The sequence below is a fragment of the Erythrolamprus reginae genome, chromosome 4 (genome assembly GCF_031021105.1).
Source record: "Erythrolamprus reginae isolate rEryReg1 chromosome 4, rEryReg1.hap1, whole genome shotgun sequence".
NCBI lineage: Eukaryota > Metazoa > Chordata > Lepidosauria > Squamata > Dipsadidae > Erythrolamprus > Erythrolamprus reginae.
In genome coordinates this window covers 117,385,569-117,413,307 of record NC_091953.1, presented here as the reverse complement: position 1 = coordinate 117,413,307, position 27,739 = coordinate 117,385,569, and positions in this window count along the sequence as shown.

Genomic DNA, 27,739 nt, shown 5'->3' with positions numbered 1-27,739 from the left:
GTAGTTCATTACAGCTTTTTTTTCATAGGAGGACCCAACCTAGAGAACCTATGGGCTTAGCTAGCTAGACTTTCTAGAATGGTTAGGAACCATTCAGCATCAGAAGACTAACAAAGTTGTCCTGGTCCTTCATTATTCAGTGAAAAGCTTCTAGGCTATGGTCTTGCACCTTCAATTGATTCTGCTTGATTAATGTAAGGAAGAAATTACTGTAGAATTAGAGAATCTGTTAGACATGTAAATGGACAGATTACAAACTCTGTCCATCTTTCACTGTTGGTAGCTTCTCATCAATTGTAAAAAAAAAAAATGTAAAAAACGTGTGAATTTATTTATATGTTATGTATATAATCTTCCTTCCGTTAGTCAAGTTGCAAAATCTGCTATATTTACAAGAATTTCGTAGTGACTGTGTATTTTAATTTTAACAGTTTCTAAAAAACAATTTTAGGGAAAATGTAGCATTTGCCTGCCATCTATTGGTTCATTATAATTGGTTGCCTTTTAACTTTGCAAGATTCTATTTTTCATGGCCTTTCCTAAAACAAAATAATATTTATTTGTTTCTCTACATTTAGAAAGTACTTCCATTTTTTGATCTGGGGAAGACTAGATAAATATTTTTTTTTTGATAAAGACAATACTACTATGTACTATTTTGAGGCAGCTCCGAAGATTTATAATATAGTCTCTGCTTCTATGTATCATTTCTCATTTAGACAAGTATGTGGATGATTTCTATATTCACCTTTAAATGACAATCTATTCATCATTACATTAACACATCACCACTTAATTGTATAGGAGCTTTTACAATGAGTGAATGATGCCTTTTATCTCCGCATCTAGATGTAAATTCATCCAGTACATCTTTAGCCCTTTTTGCTTATTCAGAAAAGTTATCCATGAATGAAAAACAGGAGTAAAAGGATCATGAATATTTGAAATAATAATTACAACAACAACATTGCTCTCTGTCTGTGTATAGTGTGTGTGTGTGTGTGTGTGTGTGTGTGTACATACCTACCTACGCACATCTGATTGGGGATAATTTTGTACCATTTAAAAGAAATAAGGAATCAGGCTCATGAGCATCAAAAGTGGCAGAATTGGACCTTGGAACATTGTTTGTAGTATTTCAGAGTCCTATTGTTCAACATAATCTGCCCCACAAAAGCTTACACCTTTTGTTATTAAACCATCACGTGGAGCTGCCACCAGGAGAATTTACATGGACTTGTGAAATAATTATTGTAAGTATGGTGATGATCTTCAGTTATTCTGCTTCCTAACAATTAAGTCAACACTCTTTGAACATTGGCTAAAATTGATGATGACTTGGATAATGAACAAAGATTAAATAATTCCATGAAAGGTGGATATACTATCAATAAGACTTGGGACATAGGTTTAGATTAGATTAGATTAGATTTATTGGATTTATATGCCGCCCCTCTCCGCAGACTCGGGGTGGCTCACAACAATGGCAAAAACAGTACATAGAAACAAATCTAATGTTTAGCACTCTAAATTACAGTTTTAGGTTAAAAATTCCATAAAAGCAACCCCAATATATATATATATATATGTATATAAAACAAACACACAATCAATCATACACCAAAACTACATGGGCAAGGGGGAGATGTTTCAATTCCCCCATGCCTGATGGCTGAGGTGGGTTTTAAGGAGTTTGCGAAAGGCAAGGAGGGTCGGGGCAATCCTAATCTCTGGGGGGAGCTGGTTCCAGAAGGTTGGAGCCACCACAGAGAAGGCTCTTCCCCTGGGTCCCGCTAGACGACATTGTTTTATCCCGCTGTACAATATTGTTTTATCGCTTGTTGTGAGCCGCCCCGAGTCTTCGGAGAGGGGCGGCATACAAATCTAATAAATTATTATTATTATTATTATTATTATTATTATTATTATTATTATTATTGTTTAGGCGACGGGACCCGGAAAAGGCCAACTCTATGGGACCAAGCCGGTCGCTGGGATTCGTGCGGCAGAAGGCGGTCCCTGAGATATTGACATTAACAGGTGTTACCTGTTCTGCATGAATCCATGAGAATAGAACCGAAAACAACCTTGGAGGTCTCCTAATTCAACCCCCTGCTTAAGCAGGAGATTCTATACTATTCCAGACAAGTGAGTGTCCAGACTTTCTTAAAATCCTCCAGTGATGAAACACCCACAATTTCTGAAGGCACTGTTATGAAGTTTCTCCTCTATTCCAGGTTATTTCTTTCCTTGATTAGTTTCTATCCATTGTTTCTTATCTTGCCTTCTCATGCTTTGCAAAATAGGTTTTCTCTCAAATATTGGAATACTGCTAATATATCATGCCTTTTTACCATTTTGGGATGTTTCTGAAGCCAGAGTTATCCCTGGGTCATATATTGGTGATCACAGAAAGTTTGCACAATTATAACTAGGTGCACACCAATTACTGCCCCCTCATGAACCAGATGTGTTAGCAACAGTTATTGACAAATGTGGGGTTCTTCAATAATATAGAGAAATTGCAAATGATTTCAAGCTGGCTGAAGCGTAGACATCAGAGAGTTATTGTTAATGGCGAGTATTCTGAGCAGAGACAGGTTACAAGTGGTGTGCCACAAGGGTCTGTTCTGGGTCCTATTCTTTTTAATATGTTTGTGAGTGACATAGGGGAAGGTTTGGTAGGGAAGGTTTGCCTATTTGCCAATGACTCTAAAGTGTGCAATAAGGTTGATATTCCTGGAGGGGTCTGTAATATGGTAAATGATTTAGCTTTACTAGATAAATGGTCAAAGCAATGGAAACTGCAGTTTAATGTTTCCAAATGTAAAATAATGCACTGGGGGAAAAGGAATCCTCAATCTGAGTATTGCATTGGCAGTTCTGTGTTAGCAAAAACTTCAGAAGAGAAGGATTTAGGGGTAGTGATTTCTGACAGTCTCAAAATGGGTGAGCAGTGTGGTTGGACAGTAGAAAAAGCAAGTAGGATGCTTGGCTGCATAGCTAGAGGTATAACAAGCAGGAAGAGGGAGATTGTGATCCCCTTATATAGAGCGCTGGTGAGACCACATTTGGAGTACTGTGTTCAGTTCTGTAGACCTCACCTACAAAAAGATATTGGCAAAATTGAACGGGTCCAAAGACGGGCTACAAGAATGGTGGAAGGTCTTAAGCATAAAACGTATCAGGAAAACTTCATGAACTCAATCTGTATAGTCTGGAGGGCAGAAGGAAAAGGAGGGACATGATCGAAACATTTAAATGTGGTAAAGGGTTAAATAACGTTCAGGAGGGAAGTGTTTTTAATAGGAAAGTGAACACAAGAACAAGGGGACACAATCTGAAGTTAGTTGGGGGAAAGATCAAAGGCAACATGAGAAAATATTATTTTACTGAAAGAGTAGTAGATCCTTGGAACAAACTTCCAGCAGATGTGTTTGGTAAATCCACAGTAACTGAATTTAAACATGCCTGGGATAAACATATATCCATCCTAAGATAAAACACAGGAAATATTTTAAGGGCAGAGTAGATGGATCATGAGGTCTTTTTCTGCCATCAGTCTTCTATGTTTCTATGATCAACATGTAAAGAAGGAAGGTTTCTAATCAGTGCAAGGTATACAATGTCAGAAAGAGCTCAGTTGGTTTGTTTTCTTTATCAGGCACAAAGTAGGTTGCTAATGTTGACTTTTAAACCCCTAAATGACTTAGATCTGACTAGATGTAACTAACATTCTGTCTAGCAAGAGAGACCCTTTTGAAAATGTTGTTTGACAGAATCTCATCTTTCATCAGAGCGAAATTTCTATGATGTGTGCCCCCCAAGAATTCCACAGATGGCATTATTTCTATGAAGCTTTTAATTATGAACTGAACTTGATTTTAATGATATTGGTTTAAATTTTACATCCCATACAAATCGACTGCTTTACATCCATGATTTATTATTTGCTCTTTTAAAAAAATTTAAGACGTCATAAATGTTATATGGAAAGGAACCTGGGTTACAGATAATTAATTAAAAGCTACCATATATACCCTTTGCACTCTGCTTTCATTTCAAGTAATCATTGATATCTCAATTAAAGGGAAGAGTCTTTTAATGAGACAAAACACACACACAAAAACCAGGGCAATATGTTCACTTTCTTTGACAAGGGCCTTGTGATGCAGACAGTCTGCTTAAGTGCTAAACTAGGCTTGTCCTAGTCACTGTAATTAACTGGAAAAAAAACATTAGAGCTTGCCTAGACAAATTTCCAAGTTTCTGATTTTCCTCATCACATTGTTCTACAAATGAAAAGGCTGTCATTGTGCAAAAAACCCCAAAACCCTTACTCTGTTAGCACGATATCCTTGATTGCATGAAGGAGGTTGGCTAATGTGTTGTACAAATCCTTCAGCTTCAGACTCTAAGCAGAAACTTCCTCTTAATCGGAAATTTGGATGTGCAAATTAAGATGCCCTTGCCCTGAGAACCTGTGAAGTCCAGAATAAAGACAGTTCCTTACTCTGCAGAATGATCTCAGGTATGTAGATCTTTCCCTAGCTGTGGGTTTTCTTTATTTTTTAATGAGAAGATCTGTCATTGAAGTGGAATATGGACATAAAAGTTTTCCCTTATTTTAAGGGGATTCTGTTCCTCTGCAAGAGAGAGAGAGTCACCCAATTGTCAACCGGGTAAAGGTTTAACTGGGCATTTAACTGGGAAAAATGTGCGTCAAAAGGCAATAGTTCTTGGACCAAGGTGTTCTGTTGAGCTCTCTGGTAGAATCCTCCCGAAAATGCACAGATACAGTTTCACACACACACATGTTTGAAAATTCAAAACAATGTTCTTTATACCGAAAATTCAAATAAACGAAGCACTCTTTTTGTATAGCAAAGAGCACTCGTCTCCAAACAAACTGGTAATTTGTACAAGTCCCTTATCAGTTCTGTGATACTTAGCTTGCAGCTGTCCTTCTTTCACAAAGTGAAACACACTTTGCTCTGGTTTAATTTCAAAGCGGTGAAAAATCAGCACACAAAGGTCAAAGTCAGCAAAGCAGGCACGAAACACAAAGATCAGATAATCCTCCACAATGGCCAAACCCACAGGCTGCTATTTATAGCAGCCTCACTAATTACCACAGCCCCACCCAACCACAAGTGGCCTCATTTTCTTTGATAATAATCTCTCAGTTGTTGTTGCCTATGCATTGCTCTCCGCATGCGTGGCTGTATCATTAACTCTTGTTCCGAATCCAAGGAGGTGCTAGATAATTGATCTCCTTCTGAGATGTCTGTCACACTCTCCTCCTCCCCTTCACTCATGTCTTCTTGGTCAGAGGAGCCTTCATCAGCAGATTCCACAGGGAGCAAAACAGGCCTCCTTGGGGCAGGAGCTGGGCCAGAGCTAACCACAACACAAGGTACCTTAAATGGTTAACTGGTAGAATGAATCCAGGGGTGGGCAGTGGGGTAGCAAAAATAAAGCTCCACCCCAGAGCACCCAATTTGCACTGAAAGATGTTGAAATAAAATGCAGAGCATCCTGCATAAGCCACGCCCACAGTGTGATAGTATAATTTTGGTAGCCCTTCACTGAATGTATCCCAAATCCTGTGATTCATTCATTCATTCATTCATTCATTCATTCATTCATTCATTCATTCATTCATTTATTGGATTTGTATGCCGCCCCTTTCCGCAGATTACAGTAAAAGTATAAACATGTATACATGAAACGATTTTAAGTACATGGGAACATTAGGACAGGGATGGTAGGTGCATTTATGCACATCCCTTACAGACTTCTTAGGAATGGGGTGATGTCTTGAGGGAATTAAATTTGGGGAAATTGTGGCTACTTCTCGGCTGCCAGAACCTGCTACTTCAATGAGGTTGAATTGTTTTGTTTCTCCAGACATGTGATCAATTGAAATGACTGACACAATTGAAGGCTTTAATCAAATGCATTAATGAATTCCATAACATCTTAGAAACATAGAAACATAGAAGAATCTTCGTTTTCATACTCTGATTTTTTTTCAATTAGGAAGCATATATCAGCAGTGTCTGTTGTCTCTAAGCCTTTTCTAAAGCCTTTTCTGAAGCCAGAAACCCTAGCATCTTTCCAGGTAGATCCAGGTAGATCCTAAGCATTACTTTGCTCCCTGGTGATGAAAGCAAATTTATTTCACCAAAAAAACCATTGGAAAAAATGTGGTTTGTATGAAGGATTTGTGAATCTGTATAATATTTGTGAATCTATGAAAAGATTCACAGTCCTTTTTCATGTGATGGGGCATAATCACTAGCTTTTCCTGCCTGTAGCAAAGAAACAAATGGAAAATTTTAAGTGGCAATTGACAGTCAATAATCTCACACAAGGAAGCAATTTCAGTTAATTTTTCCTCTTTTTGTCTCAATTTCCTCTGCTTGGCATGCAATAAGGTTAAAACAATGTTTTGAATTCAAAAGAAAGAAAGAGAGAGAGAGAAAGAAAGAAAGAAAGAAAGAAAGAAAGAAAGAAAGAAAGAAAGAAAGAGCCTCTTCTATAGATAAACTCTTTCTAGAGCTGAACTACTTGAACAACATATGGGAAAGCAGATGGTCATAGGCAGGCATTGCCTTCTCAGAAAAAGGAAAAGGTTTTCATTGTTGATGACATTTAAGTGGATGTGAGAAAATGTGTAGCATGACAGATGAAGACTGTAACAGCTAGTCAGTTTCCTGATCAAGCAGCTTAAAAATGTCCGTGTGTTAAAATTAGAAGGAGAGTTAAAGAGAACCTGTTCGTCTGCCCAAACACAATCATTTTGTATTTTGGTATTATTATTATTTTAGTTTGGTTTTGATATAGAATACAGCTCATCTGTTTGGAAACCATACAGCATCTCAGACATTAACACCCTCGAAAATGTCCAGAGATACTTCACCAGAAGAGCCCTGCATTCCTCCTCTCGTAACTGAATACCGTATGAAACTAGACTTACAATCCTGGGCCTAGAAAGCTTAGAACTAAGATGCCTTAAACATGATCTAAGTATTGCCCACAAGATTATATGCTGCAATGTTCTGCCTGTCAACGACTACTTCAACTCCAATCACAACAACACAAGAACACATAACAGATTCAAGCTCAATATAAACTGCTCCAACCTTGACTTTAAAAAATACGACTTTAGTAATAGACTTGTTGAAGCGTGGAACTAATTACCGGACTCCGTTGTATCATCCCCTAATCCCCAACATTTTACCGTAAGACTGTCCACAGTTGACCTCTCCAGATTCCTAAGATGTCAGTAAGAGGCGTGCATAAGTGCACTAGAGTGCCTTCCGACCCCTGTCCTATTGTCTCTCCTATATCCCATATATATTCTCTTCTATCCCTATATCTTTCTTCTATTCTCTCATTGATTATTCATAGAGAAGAACTACAGAATGACAACAACTTGACCTTGTTTGAACAGCAATTGTTTTTTTCAGAATTGTCGCAATAATGTAAGCAGAATAATTCTGGTTTTTATTTCAGTTCCACCAATAAGAAAAAAAAAGAATGCTTTTTATTGAGGCAATTGCTGTTAAAGAATACATCCCGTTTTCAATTTTGCCAGGCTGATTGCTCAGTCAGTAAAGCTATGAATGTTGTATACCTAAAACCAAGGTAATGATGTTTGGTGAAAAATATGTTACAGAACTCATTCTGAGAAACTAGAATTTAAAAATAAACAAGCCAGCAGCAGAAGCAGCAACAGCAATAAGTACAACCTTTATTAAAGGATGATTTCGACTACAAATTATTATTATCATTATTATCATTATCGTTATCATTATCATTATTATCATTATCATTATCATTACCATTACCATTACCACTACCACTACCACTACCACTACCACTATCACTATCACTATCATTATCATTATTTATTAGATTTGTATGCCGCCCCTCTCCGAAGATTCGGGGCGGCTTGCACAAATGCATAGATATAGAACTGAATTTTACTGATTTTCAATTTATGTATTTTGAAATAGCATATCATGATATACTCCCCATATTCTTAACTGTGCACGTTCTAGAGAAGCATAATGGTGAGTTTGCTTCTATTTGGAAGGTCAATCCATTGGATCCCCATCATCATTTTGTAAATTTTGTAATATTTCACCCCAAGTCAAATCTATATTTTCACTTTTGGATAATCAGAATCCAAGCCAGGAAGAGCTTTAATGGTCACTAATTAATCAATTAATTAATTTGACTTCTATGCCACCCAATCCCAAAGGGACTCAGGGTGCCTTATAACAATATAAAATACAAAACAATAAAAAGAAGTCAAATGTACAATCTAAACACTCCGCAGTCTGCATTGGTTGCCGATCAGTTTCCGGTCACAATTCAAATTGTTGTTTAAGACCTATAAAGCCCTTCATGGCATCACACAAGAATATCTCCAGGACTGCCTTCTGCTGCACGAATCCCAGCGAACAGTTAGATCCCACAGAGTTGGCCTTCTCCGGGTCCCGTCGACTAAACAATGTCATTTGGCGTGACCCAGGGGAAGAGCCTTCTCTGTGGCAGCCCCCACCCTCCTTGCCTTTTGCAAACTCCTTAAAACCCATCTCTGACATCAGGTATGGGGAAATTGAGACATCTCCCCTGGGCCTGTACAGTTTCTGCATGGTATGGTTGCGTGTATGTTTGCTTTTAATAATGGGGGTTTTAGTGTTTTTAAATTATTAGATTTATTGTACATTGTTTTATTGTTGCTGTGAGCCACTCCAAGTCTATGGAGAGGGGCGGCATACAAATGTAATAAATAAATAAGCAAATAAATAAATAAACAAACAAACAAGCAAGCAAGCAAGCAAGCAAGCAAGCAAGCAAGCAAGCAAGCAAGCAAGCAAGCAAGCAAGCAAGCAAGCAAGCAAGCAAGCAAGCAAATAAATAAAACTATAAAAATCCTAATTAAAAGCCCTAATTAGGCTATCCAGACAACTTACATGCATACCATTCATACAATTTGGCCATGATAGGTGTTAATTCATGGCCCCCAGGCCTGATGGCAAATTTTATCCAGTTTTGTAATACATGTTTGATACTTATGACCACTGTACTGCTTCTGCCATAATTTAGCTTCAGTTATTTATTATATACCTAACCAAAGTTATTGGGGGAGGGGAACATGATTTGGATTTAATTTTAAGGTATGACTTCAAAAGAAAAAGTCTTACAAGAGATCAAGTAGCTCATTGATCTGGGTCTGAACTACAATGATTTTTATGGCAATAGCACAACATATAAATAAGGTTATTATGCACAGATGATTCCTATGAATCTGACCTTCTATATAAAATGTATTTTTCTAATTAATTAAAATCCATAAATTGTGGAAAGCAGTAAGCCATCTTGATCTTTAATTGCAGAAATTTGCCTTTTTCAATGGAGCACACAAAAAGAATAATTGCTAATTATAAGCACTTTCACATCTACAAACAGTAATTAATTAAACTATACTTCATGCCTGTGAAATACTGCTATGATTATTTAACATGCATATAGAAAAGTAAACCAGCTTTCTCAGGAAAAACAAATACATATTTTCATGTCACAAGAGCATATAAACAGTTTGTGTTATTGCAAAAGCACAATAAAACAAAAAGGGAAATTTTCCTGTCATAATGTATTAAAGAATTTGAACCCATTTCAATAACTATCTCCACCTGCTCTCAGTACGGTGTATGCATAACACAAAAATGATTTAAAATTATTTTGGACATTCCAAGAGCATACTTCCGATTACAACATGGGTGTAAAATTCATGGCTAATCATGTTGCCATCACGTGATGTTTCATGACCATTTTCCCATTTGTGGAGCTGGGGTGGGCGTGGCCTATGTTTGATGCACCTGCAGGCTGCCAGTTTGACATCCCCTGGATTAAAACAACCCCTCTTTTTTCAGAGGTCAAGTGAGATTTAAAAACAAAAACAAAAAAGCCATGCAGTAGCAGTAATTTTACCCAAATGCCCGGTCGGTGGCTTAAACCGCCAGCCGAAATTGCCCCCGGAGGTGGGGGACGCTGTCTTTAGCTCCGTGGAGCACCAAACTTCCAGTTTCCGGCAAAACCGGATGTTCAGCTTTTGGCAGCGCGCCAAGGTGACATGCTGCATGCAAAGTCCTGAAGCGAACACCTGCCCGCCCTTCGCTATCAACAGTGTATCTGAAGGAGGTCGCTTCGGGGCTGAATAGGAATTTTTTGCTGCTTCTCCTTTAGAGGTGGCAGTTTTTTCACCTATTCCACACTGACGGTACAGATGGAATGGTTAGGGGGTGCGGCGTTATATAGATTTTGTAATCAGGCTTCCCTCTGGTCACTGGGGTTGGCAGGTTAGGGGCGGAAATGGGCAGTAGACGCGACTGCATATGCTCCTTTGGGCATCTTTTAAATGGATGACGGACTGCCTCTCTCCATGAACTAGAGGTTTTTACAATGTCGGGGATTGGAGAGAGGATGCCCATGGGACTCACTGGATCCAATTTCCCTCAGGGATTGGAGGGTGAGCTCCTCCCACACGCCGAAGGGCGTGAAGGTGGCTACCTTCACCTGTTTCAGCAAGGAGTTTTTGCCCAATGTTGCCCAGGAAGATTATGGCAGGAATTTCCGCCCTGTTAGTTTTTGGCCTCTGCAGGTCCTTTGTTTATAGTTAAATTTGAATATTTAAAGTTATGTATTTAAAGTTACATTATTTAAATTTATGCTAATTTAATAAAGTGACCCTATATTTAACCCATACACTGTCTCAGCGTCTTTACTCCGCTTCCGGGGCAATTGACTATTTAAACAGTTATGTCCTTTTTGAGACTTGACATAAAACATGTATCATTTAGAACAATACATTCCCAAAGTTTTTGGCACTGGCTGTCTATGGAGCTTCTTAGTCATTCAGGTCATGGTTGTCCCAAAGTTTCTTACAGTTAGCAACCAATGCTCTAAGTATAAAATGGTAAAATTTGATTACTATAGTATGTATAAAATTTGGAATCCAAAGATTAGTGATAACCACATGTTGCTCCCTTGTGATTAGCTCTAATTTTCATTTGTTTACTATTCAAAGAGTGATTGGCATTTATTTTTCACATTTTCGTCACAAATTCTACTCAACATATAATCTTTCACCTTATTCCATCGTACCATCAGCTTCTCCAATTTATTTTCATCAAACTTGTTTAATCTTATTTCCATGATTTCGAAATGAATATGATCAACCACGTACCAATACCAGTTCTGTAATGTCCATTTTATAGATTCTTTCCAACCCAATACCACTACCGCTTGAGCGCTTTCCAATGCTGCAGTTTTTATTTCTTTAAAATCTCTTAATTCTCTTTGTTTAATTAATATCGCTATTTCTTTTGTAATTATCCAATTAAAGTTTAACATTTTATTTATTTCATTCTGCACTTCCTTCCAAAATTTCTGAACTTCAACACACTCCCAGAACATATGCATAAAAATTCCTTTCCTTTGGCAACCATGCCAACAATTACCTTTCCCTTTCCCCTGAATACCTTTATATTTTGTATAAAGACAATATAGGAGGAATAAATATTGTCCAGGATGGCACAAATGGGTGGGAGTAAGACAAGAAACTACAGAAAAAGCGATCAGCCATTTGGAGACCCAAAATACATGAGAATCATGATTGTTTGATAAGAAAAAGTTTTGATTCAAATAAGTGGATTAAGCATACACACGTAAACACGAACACATGCAGAAAGCAAAGAAATGAACAGAAACCTAAATCATGAGTGATTTAATTGCTAATTTAGCATATATAGATAAAGACTGGAATAAGTGGGAGAGATTATTTGCTCATTGTATTGTGAGAGCATTGGGGTGGGGATTGGACAGAGAGAAAGTGCAGTGGTAAATTAAATGAAAATGAAAGCAGACTGACACTTAAAAAAGGACCAATCTTTAAAGAAAAAGTAATAGAAGATAAATTAATTATAGAATGGAAGGAAAATCAGTGGGAGGGAAGAGACTTAGAACAAAAGCCACAAAATTCACTGTTGTTGAATTATGTTAATGGGATGTATGAAAAAGAACGATTGATACAATAATGATGTGAAAAAAGATGACAAAAATCTGTGGAAGAAAATTATTGTCAGAAAAAGGGGCATTTACTATATACATCAAGACAAGGATAATTGCCAATAATGTAACAAAAGAGAGTAAGGAATAGTTAAGATCCTTCCCAATTGCTGTTGATGCTGCTGAATAAAATAGCATTAAACATAACAGAACATTTTACACTTATCAATGAAACATCATACCAGCACAGATGCTTCCATGCCAACAATGCACACAATTAACTCACTTAAGATAGTCCTCAACTTATTATCACAGTTGAGCCCAAAAGGTTTTTGGTTAAGTGAGAAATTTGTGATTGTAAAAAAAAAATGTTAATTGTAAATAAGCAGAACCAAAGTAGGTTTTTAAAAATAAGAGTGATTCAAAGTGATCAAGCCAAGTCTTCTAAAAGCACACACTTACTGTATATATTGATTTGCTCATGGTTTTTTTTTTCTTGTAAGACTTTGTTACCAAAGAAAAATGATTCAAGAATGAGCCTGATCCAGGGAATACATGGGATTCTATTACAGTGATACCTTGTCTTACAAACTTAATTGGTTCCGGGACAAGGTTCTTAAGGTGAAAAGTTTGTAAGACAAAACAGTGTTTCCCATAGGAATCAATGGAAAAGCGATTAATGCGTGCAAGCCCAAAATTCACTCCTTTTGCCAGCCGAAGAGCCCGTTTTTGCGCTGCTGGGAATTCCCTGAGGCTCTCTGGACTTCTGTGTTTTTGTGATGCTGCAGGGGAATCGTAGCATGGGAATGCCAGCATCACAAAAATGGGTGCTTCGCTGGCAACGGAAGTCTGGAGGTGGGGTTTCCCAGCGAAGGGAGCATCAGTGAAATTGTAGCATCGCAAAAATACCGAAGTCCTCGAAACCCCACCACCGGACCTCTGTGTTTTTGCGATGCTGCGATTTCACTGAGGCTCCCCTCACTGGGAAACCCCACCTCCGGACTTCCGTTGCCAGTGAAGAGCCCATTTTTGCACTGCTGGGATTTCCCTGCTGGGATTCCCCTGCAGCATCACAAAAACACAAAAGTCCAGAGGTGGGGTTTCCCATGGAGGGGAGCCTCAGGGGAATCCCAGCAGCACAAAAACAGGTGCTTCGCTGGCAATGGAAGTGCAAAGGTGGGGCATCCCAGCGGCGGCGGTGGGTTTGTAAGGTGAAAATAGTTTGTAAGAAGAGGCAAAAAACCCTTAAACCCTGGGTTTGTATCTCGAAAAGTTTATATGACGAGGCGTTTGTAAGACGAGGTATCACTGTATATGGTTCATTGTACTGCATTTATAATACTTTTAGAACTACACTAGTCTTACCTAACTACATATTTCCTTCATTGGTTTGTGATCTATATGCTATTTGGAGAGGGACTGACTTCCAATGAGAAAGCTGTGGGACTGTGCACATGGTTTTGTCCATTCAATGAGTCCACTTCAAAATTTAAGATGCTTCTTAGAACCATAGAATATTGACGGCAGGAAAAAGACCTCATGGTCCATCAGGTCTGCCCTTATACTATTTCCTGTATTTTACCTTAGGATGGATATATGTTTATCCCAGGCATAAATTCAGTGACTGTGGATTCACCAACCACGTCTGCTGGAAGTTTGTTCCATGCATCTACTACTCTTTCGGTAAAATAATATTTTCTTACGTTGCTTCCCATCTTTCCCCCAAGTAACCTCAGATTGTGCACCTGTGTTCTTGTGTTCACTTTCCTTTTAAAAACATTTTCCTAGGGAGTTTAAACATCTGGATTTTAAACATATATTTGAGAACTCTGCAGATAAAGTATCTAGTTTGGCAGGACCCAGGGGAAGAGCCTTCTCTGTGGCGGCCCCGGCCCTCTGGAACCAACTAAGAGATTAGAATTGCCCCCACCCTCCTCGCCTTTCGTAAGCTCCTTAAAATCCACCTCTGCCGTCAGGCATCGGGCAACTGAGATATTCTTTCCCCCTAGGCCTCTACAATTTATGCATGGTATGTTTGTATGTATGTTTGGTTTTATAAATAAGGTTTTTTTTAGTTGTTTTAGTATTGGATTGTTACATGCTGTTTTTATCACTGTTGTTAGCCGCCCCGAGTCCACGGAGAGGGGCGGCATACAAATCCAATGAATAAATAAATAAAATAAATAAATAATTTTACTAGCTTGAATATATGCCAAGTTTTATGGCGCGTATCCAGAGATGGGTTCCTACCATTTCGGACTGATTCTATAGAACTGGTAGTAGGAATTTTCCCCCACTTGCTGAACTGGCAGCTATGGCCGGCTGGCCACACCCCTAAACTGGCTCTCTTGCCACCATCTTGTTTTTTTTGCTTCTGCGCATGTGAACTGGCAGTGAGGTAAGTCAGAACCCACCCCTGAGCATATCCAATGCTGCCACCTTGAAACCAAAACTAGTCAAGGCCCATTTAGGGAATAAGATTTACAATATGCCAAAGTATCTCCAAAAGCACCCCTTTTGCCCCTTAAAACTTTCCCAGCACCTCTTCAAATGCAAAGGTTTCTTTTTAAAAAAAGAAAGAAAATTACTTTGAAACAAACTCTGTGTGGCAGAAATGGAAAAGACAGAAAAATCATATTTACAGCACCTCCCAGAGATCTTGAAAAGATGGTTATTAACTTCCTCGGCCTTTTCATTCATGAGGTTTTCTTACCTGAAAAGGCCTGAAAGCCATTTGTACACACATCAAAGATTTGAGGAGTCTGTCCAAGCTTTTATATCTTTTGGTATGGAATATAAATCTCTCTCTCTCTCTCTCTCTCTCTCTCTCTCTCTCTCTCTCTCTCTCTCTCTCTCTCTCTCTCTGTGTGTGTTATAGGGCTAGCAGGCCCCGCCCTGGACACGTCATTGTGTAGGCCGAAGCCTCCCAAAGTTGGCCAATCCAAGATGGCGGCTGCGCCAAAAAAAGTGTCTCCCTGGCCCTGCTGCAAAACGGGCCGGGGATTTAGGTCACCAGCAGGTATTCTATTGAGGGACCAGTCCTTTCTTAGTGAGAGATATAAATGATTTGACAATATAATGCTGAACGAGATCTCATTGGTATAAAGTCTAAATTACTCCAAAACAGATCAAAAGCATCTTGTAATCTTGTAATCCCCCCCACTTGGTGCATTACAAGATTCCACCTACATCTTTGCTTTTGACCTGTTTTGGAGTAATTTAAAGATGCCATTTTGCTTTCATTTTTAAATATTTTTTTCATAAACCTACAAGCCAATACAAATTGCTCACAATTGAGCTTTTTGGGGGGACGGGGGGGGGATATCCATCCATCTAACATTTATGGACAGTTTTAAATGGGCTATTGCTGCCCATTTTCAATAATGCTCTGGGTGTTTTAAGAATGAAAAAGAATAATGAAACAATAACAGTATTTGTATCAATAATGTTTAAAAAATCTAGGGAGAAAAAAGCACAAAGATATTTTTCTCTCCTTATCTTTTGGTGTATAACTCTAGATGTTTTGGATTATATTTGTTTATATTACTGTTCTGCCGGCGTGTTTCAACCGCCCGTAATTACAGGGTAATTAGTCCAGGAAGACACACACCACACGATAAAAGGAAAACCCAAAAGTTTTTATAACCAGAAAAACAGAAACAGCTCCCTTTTTAAATGTCAAAGGGATTTTCTGGTACACACAAGGCACAGGTTAAATGCAATCCAATTGCTCACCCAATAACTGGGAAATTGAGTCCAATTCTAAAGTCCAGAGAGTCCCCACACAATCTTGAACAGCACAAAACCCACGATCCTGATGAAACAATGAATCAGATAAACTGCCATGAGGCTAAAACACCAAGCTGCACTTTTATCTCTAGCAGCAGCCCCACCCAACCACAGGTGGCCTCATTTTTTCTTGTAATAATCCTTCAGTTGTTGTCTCCTATGCATCACTCTACACATGCATGGATGTGTCATTAATTCTTGTTCAGAATCCAGGGATGATACAGATGATTGATCTCCTCCTAGGCTGTCTGCCAAACTCCCCTCTTCCCTGTCACTCCCGCTTCCTTGGTCAGAGGAGGCTTCGTTGGCAGATTCCATTGGGAGCAAAACAGGCCTGTGGCATGTGGATGTTTCCCCCACATCCACCTGCACATTCCTTGGGGCAGGAGCTGGGCCAGAGCTAACCACAACATATTACCTAGTACTGGCAGGTATTTAAAAACAACAACAGCAAGCAAACAAATGCCATCCACAATTATTTACCATTCACTAGTCAGATCGATAGAAGTTAAATCTGAAACATTTGAAAGATGCCAGCTTGTCAAGCCCTGAATTTAAAGCATTTTTTCTAAATCTGCAAAAGCTTTAGAAAAATATAAATGTCTTCCTACGCTTCTAAAAAGATTTCAATATTGGCACCAAGACTGTATTTCTAAGCAGAACACCTCACTATAAATGATGCATTAATGAAAAAAGCCATTTCCTTAGGGAACATCTGCTTCAACTTATTTAGAAGGAAATCTGAACAAAAGCTGATCTTCGCTATGGACAGGCTTTTAAGGGAGGAAAGATAATGCTTCAAATAAGCTTTGTCTCTCCTTCTTTGAGCTACATTTCAATACTTTGAAATTGGTCCCCGATTGTACTAGAAGCCAGTGCAGATTATAAAATGCCAGAGTTGGCCAATTACTGCTAAGAATTCAAATTGTCCTATTTGAATTGATTATGTGCCATTAAATCATTGTTGTCTTTTAGTAATCATACCAATATATTTTCTCCATAACAATCCAGTATTGCAGATCTTCCAACATGCACTTCCAGCTGCCTTAATCCATCACTCTTTTCTCTATTTTTCTTTTCTTTTCACCTTTCAGAAAACCTAAAGAGCTAGGTCAGTGATGGCGAACCTTCTTTTCCCTCGTGTGCCGACAGACTGTGCATGCATGCTATGTCACATGTGCGAGTGCCTACACTCATAATTCAATGTCTGGGGAGGGCAAAAACAGATTCCCCACCCCTCCGGAAGCCCTCTAGAGACTGGAAATGGCCTGTTTCCCAACTTCTGGTGGGACCAGTAAGCTTGTGTTTCACTCTTTCCAGGCTCCAAAGGCTTCCCCCCCATACCGGAGGCTCTCTGGAAGCCAAAAACGCCCTCACAGAGCCTCTGTGTGAGCCAAAAATCAGCTGGCTAGCACACACATGCACATTGAAGCGGAGTTACGGCAACGGCTCGCGTACCAGCAGATATGGCTCCGTGTGACACCTGTGGCACCCGTTCCATAAGTTTGCCGTCACTGAGCTAGGTCTTCATATAATTTTCCCAAAGGTAAATTGAACCTCTGGATTGATTTGAATTTTGGTTTGTTTACTTGACTATCCATGGTATTGGTCTTTCTAAACTGGAGTTTAGAAATTATCAATGATCTTCCTCTATAACTTTTTCAAACTCCAATTTTCACTTCCATGTGTCACAAGGCACATCTTAGAACTGCCCCCACCCTCCTTGCCTTTCGTAAACTCCTTAAAACCCATATCTGCCGTCAGGCATGGGGGAATTGAGATATCTCCCCCGGGCCTATACAGTTTCTGCATGGTATGGTTGTTTGTATGTTTGCATTTAATAATGGGGTTTTTAGTGTTTTTAAATTATTAGATTTGTTGTACATTGTTTTATTGTTGCTGTGAGCCGCCCCAAGTCTACGGAGAAGGGCGGCATGCAAATCTAATAAATAAATAAAATAAAATAAAATAAATAAATAAATAAAACTTTGAATGGAACATGTTTTTTGTTTTTTTGTATGTTTATAAAAGATATAACTTTGGCCAAACCAAAAATTGTATTTTTAAATATAAAATCATCAAAAATAAGACTTATTAATATAATGTACAACTAAAATATTTTTTTCCATAAATTATAATGCAACAATCATTTTTCAGCCAGCCATGAGTAAGATCACACCTGCTATCACTGCTACTGGCCTCCATCAGATCGTCTGCTGTCCCATATGGACTTGAAAATTTGGAAACCTGGATTGAAAATATAGCGATCATATTAACATAAATATTGGAGATTCCATGTCCTTGATGATTCTTTTCTTAAGATCTAATTGCACCTTATTTATAGAGACAGGCAGTATTAACTATTTTATAACATTGTTTGCTTTTTATTAGTCATTTGTTAATCAAAATTAAGGCTGTCCACCTTTCCAACAAAACATTATTCTAAATATAAGATCCCCAGTTCTATTTGTGGGAACTTTAAATTTTCCTCCATCATCCTTCACTGTACTCCCTTTGTTATTTTATTCAAAACTTTTAATAAAGGTGTGGTGTGTTTTTTTTAAAATAGTTTTTTGAGAAGTACAGTGATCCCTCGATTAGCACGGTCTCGATTAGTGCGAAACGCTGCAACGCGGTTTTTCAAAAAATATTAATTAAAAAATACTCCACGGGTTTTTTTGCTATACCACGGTTTTTCCCACCCGATGACGTCATACGTCATCACCAAGAGTCACTTCTCTGTCTCTTTCTCTTTCTTTCCTGTCACTATGCTTCAATCATTTTCTCATTTCTCTTTTTTCTCCCCTTTTTTCTATCATTTCTCTCTCTCTTTCTTCCTCTCTCACACTCTCTTCCTCCCTTCTCTCTCCCCCCCTCCACTTGCCCACGAGAAGAAAAAAAGCAACCTCTGCCGGGCAGCTCCCCTTGTGCCCCTGCTTTGTGCCTGCCTCTTTTGGGGATTTCTTTTTCTTTTCTTTTTTGCGCTGGCAGCGGGAGCTGTTGGGGAGGGCTCTGCCGGGAAGGCCTCTCAGCTGCAGAGCCGAATGGGGGCGGAGGCAACAGCGGAGCCCGGCGCTGGGGCCATGCGAGGCTGTTCATCCAGGGGGGCGTGGACTGGCAAGTCGCCCTCCTTTCTCTCTCTCAAGATCGCTTGCCGCTTGCCGCTTGCCTATTGCAGCGAAGGAGGCGAAGCAAGGCTCCAAGCTGCAAAGCGGCAAGCGGCAAGCGATCTTGGAGTTTCCCCTTTGCCTGGGCGGCAGGAAGACCAAGGGAAGGTTCCTTCAGCCGCCCAACACCTGATCCGCTCCGCAGCGCGGCAGCAGCGAGGAGCCGAAGATGGGGTTTCCCCTTTGCCTTTACCCCATCTTCGGCTCCTCGCTGCTTCCGCGCTGCGGAGCAGATCAGCTGTTGGGCGGCTGAAGGAATCTTCCCTTGGTCTTCCCCGCCGCCCACACGCAAACTCCACCATCTGCGCATGTGCGGCCATGAAAAAAATGGCGCACATGCGCAGATGGTGGTTTTTACTTCCGCATCCAGTATAATGCGGAAATCGGTTAGCGCGGGAGGTCTTGGAACGTAACCCCCGCGCTAACCGAGAGATCACTGTAGTCATAAAATGTGTTTAAGAATCCCACATTTTTGGTCTAACTTGAATCTTAGTGTTGTGTCAAATCATTGCAAGTCTGATCCTGTGAAAAGAATCAAGAAGCAATCCATCTGATATCCGTCTGCCGTCAAAGTCAGCTAATTGTTCTCTTGAATACTTTTAACTTTTTTTTGAAATCTCAGAATCTCAGAACTCCTTACCAATGACAGCCTAACAAAAGCTTAAATTAGTTTCCACAAGATTACATTTAAAGCCTCAATCAGTCTAACAAAATCCATAGAACAAATGTGAAGAATTAGTAAGACTAAAGGTCTTTCGGAAGCTGATTTATTATATCCACTTGACCCAGTCTTTGTGTTAATGTAACTTATGTGATTTATGGTGTCCTCTCTTAGAACCACAAAAGAATAGAGAAAGGCGATTAACATCTGTGACATTAAAAGAATTATCAGAAAGTACAAAGCCCCCAAAAGAGAGAAAAAATGTAGCTTTCAGAAGCAGGGAAATGACTTTTTATCTATTTTTAATTTGGCTTTATGTTTAAGATTACATTCTATCAACCTGTTAGCTATGTGGAATGTAATTGCAGGTAATTTGAGTTGACAGGAAAAAGTCATCTGACATATACTGTGATTGTTATTCACTAAGTAAATTCTTGATGGATGTGTGGTTAGCACATAATTTCAGGAATGGGGCTAGATGCCAAACAAATCAGTTGAAATTAACTTCCAAGCTTTTCAAAGAGAATTGGGCATTACTAAATTCAGCTAAAATCTTAAAATACTTCCCTGAGTATAAGCTTCTATAGTGTTTTAAAATAATAATTATATTATATGAAAAAGAAGACCAACTTGGGTGCAGCATGGATTAATTGCAAGATGACATTTGACTCTCTGTCACGTGATTGGATGATCAAATGCCTAGGAAAAAATGAGTCAATAGAAATATCAGAAACTTGTACAAAAATAAATGGCACAATGGAAGACACAGTTGCTGGTTAATGGTAATATATTGGAGACATGATAATATCAAGAGAGAAATACTTCTGGAAGCTCAATATCACTGCTATTTGCCACTGCATTGATTCCTCTATCAAAAATACTGAACAGGTTAAGCCATCTCTGTCATATATCAAAAACATCTGTCAGGTTATCACATCACTTTTAAATGGAAAAAGTGTAACTATGGTATATGGAGAAACATCAACTGAAATAAAAACTGCCCAACAGTGTCCATATATTCAACCAAGATACCTCAATTGAGTTTGGATTGGACCAATATGCTTGCTTGTTTGTTTGTTTGTTTGTTTGTTTGTTTGTTTGTTTGTTTGTTTGTTTGTTTATTTATTTATTTATTTATTTATTTATTTATTTATTTATTTATTTATTTATTTATTTATTTATTTTTAAACAGACATACCTAGAAACATACCATACATAAATTATATAGGCTCGGGGGAGATATCTCAATTCCCCCATGCCTGACGACAAAGGTGGGTTTTGAGGAGTTTACGAAAGGCAAGGAGGGTAGGGGCAGTTCTAATCTCTGGGGGGAGCTGGTTCCAGAGAGTCAGGGCCACCACAGAGAAGGCTCTTCTCCTGGGGCCCACCAACTGACATTGTTTAGTTGACGGGACCCGGAGAAGGCCGACTCTGTGGGACCTAATCGGTCGCTGGGATTCATGCAGCAGAAGGCGGTCTCGGAGATATTCTGGTCTTCTGATATTCTGATATTCTCCTTACCAATAATATGTGAAAATGTAGAAAACTAAAGTAATCAAAAAGAGATGGACCCTAAATACAAAATTATTGCAAGAAGAAGAATTCATACGAACAATAACCAAAGAAATACATTTTTTTATGAATCAGAATAAACAGCAACCGACAACTATACAAAATTTATGGGACACATTAAAAGCATATACAAGGGGAATAACAATTGCCTATATGGTAAAGAAAAATAAAGACAAATGGCTAGATTACAAACAAAAAGTTAAAATATATTAAGCAGTTGGAATATAAACTCCAAAAAGAACCAAACCAAATATGACAATATATATAAATCATTAATGGAAGCCACACATAACCTAAGTCTAATAGAACAACAGGAATATATAAAAGATATTAGTTTTTTTTAAACAAGCATTCTTTGAAACAGCCAACAAGCCTAGTAGGTGGTTGACCTACAAAATCAAAAAGAAAAAAGACAATAGAATAACTTATCAATTAATAGATAAAATCGGAAAAGTACAACATACAGATGAAAAGACAAAAAAAATAGCTACAGAATATTATATAGATTTGTATAGACAGGACCCAACATATATAGATAAAATAATTAACTATCTAAAGGAAGTAAAATAATAACAAATCATCAGGACCAGATGGTTTCATAGAGGAATTCCATTCAAAAATGGGTAACTTTATTAGAATTATACAATAACACACTTACATGAGCCAGGATACCGAATACAGTATGTGGAGGGAGACATATATCACCATGATTAGGAAAGATGTTGAGAAAAACCAAATTCAAAATTATAGGCCAATTTTGTTCTTGAACGCTGCCTGCAAAATTTTTATGACAATCATGGCAGAAGGAAATTAAAAAATATTAAACAAAATCATTCATTCGGATCAAAACAGATTCTTACCAGTGCGACAGACAAGAACAATACAAGAGTTGTTTTAAATATATTGGAATACTATGAAGCACATCCAGAAAAGCAGATAACTTTTGATTTCTTGAATATGCAAAAAGTGTTCGACAATGTAAATTGGCAATACATAATAAGGTTGATTAAAGAAATGAAATTCGGCAATAAATTTGAGAAGATTATAGTAACAATTTATAACTCACAGACAACCAAGATTATTATAAATGGCGATATGACCCAATCATTCCAGATACCCAAAGGAGTCCATCAGATATGTCTGATGTCACCTCTGCACTTCATTCTAACATTGGAAACATTACTGAATAAAATTTGAAACAACCGCTAAATCAAAAGAACTACAGTTAGAAACAAGGAATATAAATTGCAAGCATTTGTCAATGACTTGGTATTTTTCTTATAAAAGCCTGTGGAATCTGGACATAAAATAGAGGAATACCGAGAGTCAGCAGAATTGAAAATTAATAAACAAAAAACTAAATTTTAAATTAAAAATATGAAATAAAACAAAAAGATTAATTAGAAAGAACATTAGGTTTCTAAACAACAACAACAAAAACAAATACTTGGGTATAATAATAACAAATAAATGCTCATCTATTAAAAAAAATAATTACGATAAATTAGTAAACCAAACAAAACAGGAATTAGAGAAATGGAAGAAATTACAGCTATCATTATTAGAACGTATCAGATCAATTGAAATGAGCATTTAGTGAAATGTTGCAAGTAAAACAAACAATTGAAGAAGAAAGGGGTACTGGTAGAACAGTGAAGATGATACACTAAAATTAGAAGTGGTATTCAGCCAGTTCCCATCAGTTCAGGCAATCCAATAGTAGTGACCTGTGGGTAGGGTCTTCCCCCGCCCTGGTGCTAATTCTGCCATTCTATTTAGGCACATTTTGAAGATGTGCACATGTGTGCAAACTGCACTCATGAGCAAAGCACATGAATGGAAGGCCACACACATGCATGGAGGTGGCATCTTCAAGCAGAGCAAAACCATGCACGTGCTCACATTTGCACACCGGGAGAGAAAATAAGTGAATACCACTTCTGACTAAAGCTAATATACCAGGAAGGGCTACTGACCTAAGTTCAAAAGCCCACTGGAACAACATCGCAAAAAAGTCTTTAAGAGTTGTTAACCTAATCCTACATAGCTTCTTCTCCGCTAATATCACTCTACTAACAAAAGCATACAAAACTTTTGCCAGACCAATCCTTGAATACAGCTCATCTGTCTGGAACGCACACTGCATTTTGGCCATAAATACATTAGAAACCGTCCAGAGATACTTTACGAGAAGAGTCCTCCACTCCTGTACTTGCAACAGTATATCATAGTCAACCAGACCTGAAATCCTAGGCTTAGAAAGCTTGGAGCGTCATAGTCTTAAACACAAGAAAAGCCTGATTAGTCCAGGTTATCCTGAGTGTTTCCGGGGGGGGGGGGGGGGGGGGGGGCAGGGGGAGATTGCATCCATTTTCTTTTCTTACAGTATATTTGACGTCTATAGTGAGAATGGATTCTCATCATCTGAAAAGAGGTTCTTCGTGCCCTCTCACATTTTAAAGTAACTCTTTCAATGTATTTTTAGAGTCACATTCATCCACACCTCTCCTGTATTGATACAATTATATAATTCTCTATATTTCTTCCAAGGAACCTCCCTGCAAGGCACATTTTCTATATATACCACACAGAAATTCTCAGTTATTATAGAATTCTAATTATGAGTCTAATTGAATTTAATTTCACGTAACAGATATTGCATGGTAAAATTCATTCTTTTCTTATGTCTGCACATTGTTTAGGAGCATTGTGGATGATAGCAAGCACAAATTTACTTAGCTGTCATTAGTGATCTTCTCATTAAGATATTCTCTCCGTTAGTATCTGAGTAAATATACAAATACATCTTAACAGCTACAACCTATTCTTTTTTTTAAAGGAAATTTAGGTTGCAATTACGAAAGGAACCATTATTTTTAAAATGAAGTTATGTCCCTATTTAAAGCAAGCAAGGACATTTCTAAACATTTGCATTTAAAGCCCTAAGTGTATTAATCTTTATAATTCAAATGTAGCTGTGATTGTTTACTTTATGTTAAAATTAGCAGCCTTTGCCTTCTCCCATAAGAAAAAATATATATTGTAACACTCACATCTGTGGAATCTTCAACAAGTCATGGTTAGTAGATAACATGTCATCTAGTATTATTATTATTTTATTAAGTGTAGATAGATTTTAAAAATAACTAGGCAAGATATTATTATCCTAAAACTTTAAAGAATAGGAAGGAATAAGCCTTGGAGATTCTCCCTTAGCTATAGCATCTCCTTTCTAATTGTTTTTTACCACTTTCCTACAATTGTTTGCTTTTACTTTACTTTCTATTTGTTATAATTAGTTGATATATAAAGAGCCTTGCAGTAGTTAGAATGGTGAATAGTAAGCTAATTCTGCCGATTGCCAGCAGTTCGATTCTGACCAACTCAAAGTTGACTCAGCGTTCCAACTTTCCAAATATTTATTTTTTATTTTTATTTATTTAATCATTTGTCCAATACATAAAAACATAGGAAGAAAAATAGACATGTAGTAATATATATAAGGGTAAAGTGAACTTAGAGGAGAGGATATATGAAAGAAAGAAAATATATATGATTAGTGAGAGAAAGGAAAGACAATTGGACAGGGGATGAAAGGCACACCAGTGCACTTATGTATGCCCCTTACTGGCCTCTTAGGAATCTGGAGAGGTCAATCATGGATAATCTAAGGGAGAAATGTTGGGGGTTAGGGGTTGATACAATTGAGTCCAGCAATGAGTTCCACACTTCAATAACTCAATTGTTGAAATCATATTTTTTACAGTCAAGTTTGGAGCGGTTCGTATTAAGTTTGAATCTGTTGCGTGCTCTTGTGTTGTTGTGGTTGAAGCTGAAGTAGTCATTGACCAGTAGAACGTTGCAGCATATGATCTTGTGGGCAATACTCAAATCGTGTTTTAGGCGCCGTAGTTCTAGGCTTTCTAGGCCCAAATTTCTCATCACTTTCCAGTCAGGAATACAATTTAATTTGCCAACTAAATCCTAATTTGCTGTCAAATCTGAAGATTAATATGTCATCCTATGTCAAAGAAAACAGTTTACCATTTCAGCTTTAAAACAGATGTCATGATTTAGATGCAGCAGATATACTATATTACTTTCTAGTACCCTCTGCCTTTTGATATCTTAAGGAAAATAACACATCTTGGACTAATAAAATGTCTCCATCCCTACTGCAGCTGTTCTTTTACAGTTCATGGGCAATCTGCATTCATTGTAATAGTCCCTATTATGCAACATAATCCATAAATCCATGTATCTCATAAGAATAAATTATTGCTGGCCTTGGGGTTGCATTACAAATCTCATCCTAGCAGAATTGAGGTGATCAGAGGAAATAGCTTCCTTTTTATATATGAAATTTTTTACCAACAATAGTAAGAACTAATGAAAACTAAAGAAGAAAGAAAAGAGATGAAAGAAAAAGCTAAAAGTGCAAAAAGAAAAAAAAATGTAAGTAGGCCCCAAAAAAGATTTAAAGACTGAAATCTGATCCTTTCCTTTTTTTACAGAAAATATAGGTACAATTATATTTTAACCTTTCATTCTCTAAATTATACCATGATTTTCTTCTTTCTGTCTATCCTGCCTAATCAGGAAGACCATAAATCACAACTTCATTTTGTTGAAATGGTTACATTGACTTGTTTGATTAGTGAAGCACAATGTCTACCTTTGTTTAATGATTGGAAATCTCTTACACCCTTTTTGAGTAAAAAGGGTGTAAGAGATTTCCAATCATTAAACAAAGGTAGACATTGTGCTTCTCTAATCAAACAAGTCAATGTAACCATTTCAGCAAGTTGTGTCAAATTCACCAACCAGTCCTCCAGATCTTTCCATCTTTTTGCAATACAATTGTCACCCAGCAGAGAAATCAGTAAATCCAGGCAGTTCAACTGGGTATATAGATTTATTGCAAGCTTAAACTCTCTACAAGAATCTGAACGACTAATAGTTAAAGCAATTTGGCAATAAATGCCCCTGGAGCAGGGGGATGCTGCTGGCGGCTCCACGGAGCCCCGAACTTCCGGTTTCCAGTGAAACCGGAAGTTCGGCTTTTGGCCCCCCTCCGTGGCAGGTTAGGGGCAGAAATGGGCAATTAGAAGCAACTGCGCATGCTCCTTTGGGCATCCTTTTAAAGGGTGATGGACCGCCTCTCTCCAGGAACTAGAGGTTGGAACAACGTCGGGGATTGGAGAGAGGATGTCCATGGGAATCACCAGATACAATTTCCCATGGGGATTGGAGGGTGAGCTCCTCCCACATGACTAAGGGGTGTGGCTTGGATCCAGGTGAAGGTGGCTACCTTCACCTGGTTCAGCAAGGAGTTTTTGCCCAATGTTGCCAAGGAAGTTTCTGGTAGGAATTTCTGCCCCGTTAGTTTTGGCCTCTGCAGGTCCTTAGTTATGTTGAATTTAAATATTTAAATTTACGTATTTAAAGCTACATTATTTAAATTTATGTTAATTTAATAAAATGATCCATTATTTAATCCACAATATGTCTCAGTGTCTTTACTCCGCTTCCGGGGCAAATAAGAAATTAAAAGAATTCTGTTTTCAAGCTTGTTTACCCATCCACAAAATATGATAAAAGTGTCATCTTGTTTTTCACATTTCTAATAGAAATTTGAAGTACCTTTATAAATGTTAGATATTTTTTCTGATGTCATATACAAATGATATTTATAAAACATTTCTTTAAGATTTTAACAATGAGTTACTCACTTTCCATATGGTTTCATTTATTTATCAGACTTATACATCACCCATCTTGCCAGAGGTTTGAGACTAGGCAACTTATACACCTGATTAAAGGCAGACTAAAATATTAAAGCAATAAAGATCTTACATTTTAAAATGGCATTAAAATACATGTAAGCAAAATAGAGAGGAAAGTGCAAAAGTACAGAATGGGGGTAGAATTGCTCATAGCTCCACAGGGGTGGGCAACTATGATATCTTTATGACCTGTGGACTACAACTCCCAGAATTCCTAAGCCAGACTCTCAGGGATTCTGGGAGTTGATGTCCACAGGTCATAAAGATGCCAGAGTTTCTACTTTTGCTCTGCAACGTTAGCCACCTCCAACATGCTACATCCTCCTTTGTGAGCTCTTCTTTGCACAAGCAACAGAATTGCTTCAGATGGTTGGAGCTGATCATAGATTCCAACTTGTTTACATCATGGTTTTCAGACTACAATCATGTGCTTGAAAATTCTTAACATAAAACAACTTGAACATTTCAGAATATCAAAGTAATTTATTCTAACTGGTTTACAAAAATATCAGAGTTGTTGTTTTATGGAAGAGTTAAACCACAAATATACTGCAATATCTCAACTGGAGGTGGCTGGGTAGGTTCCGTTCATTTTTTTAAATTTCACTTTTGTGAAAACTTTGTAAAAATTATCCAAATTCTTTGGGGAAACATTCATGAATCACTAAAATTCTCTGGAT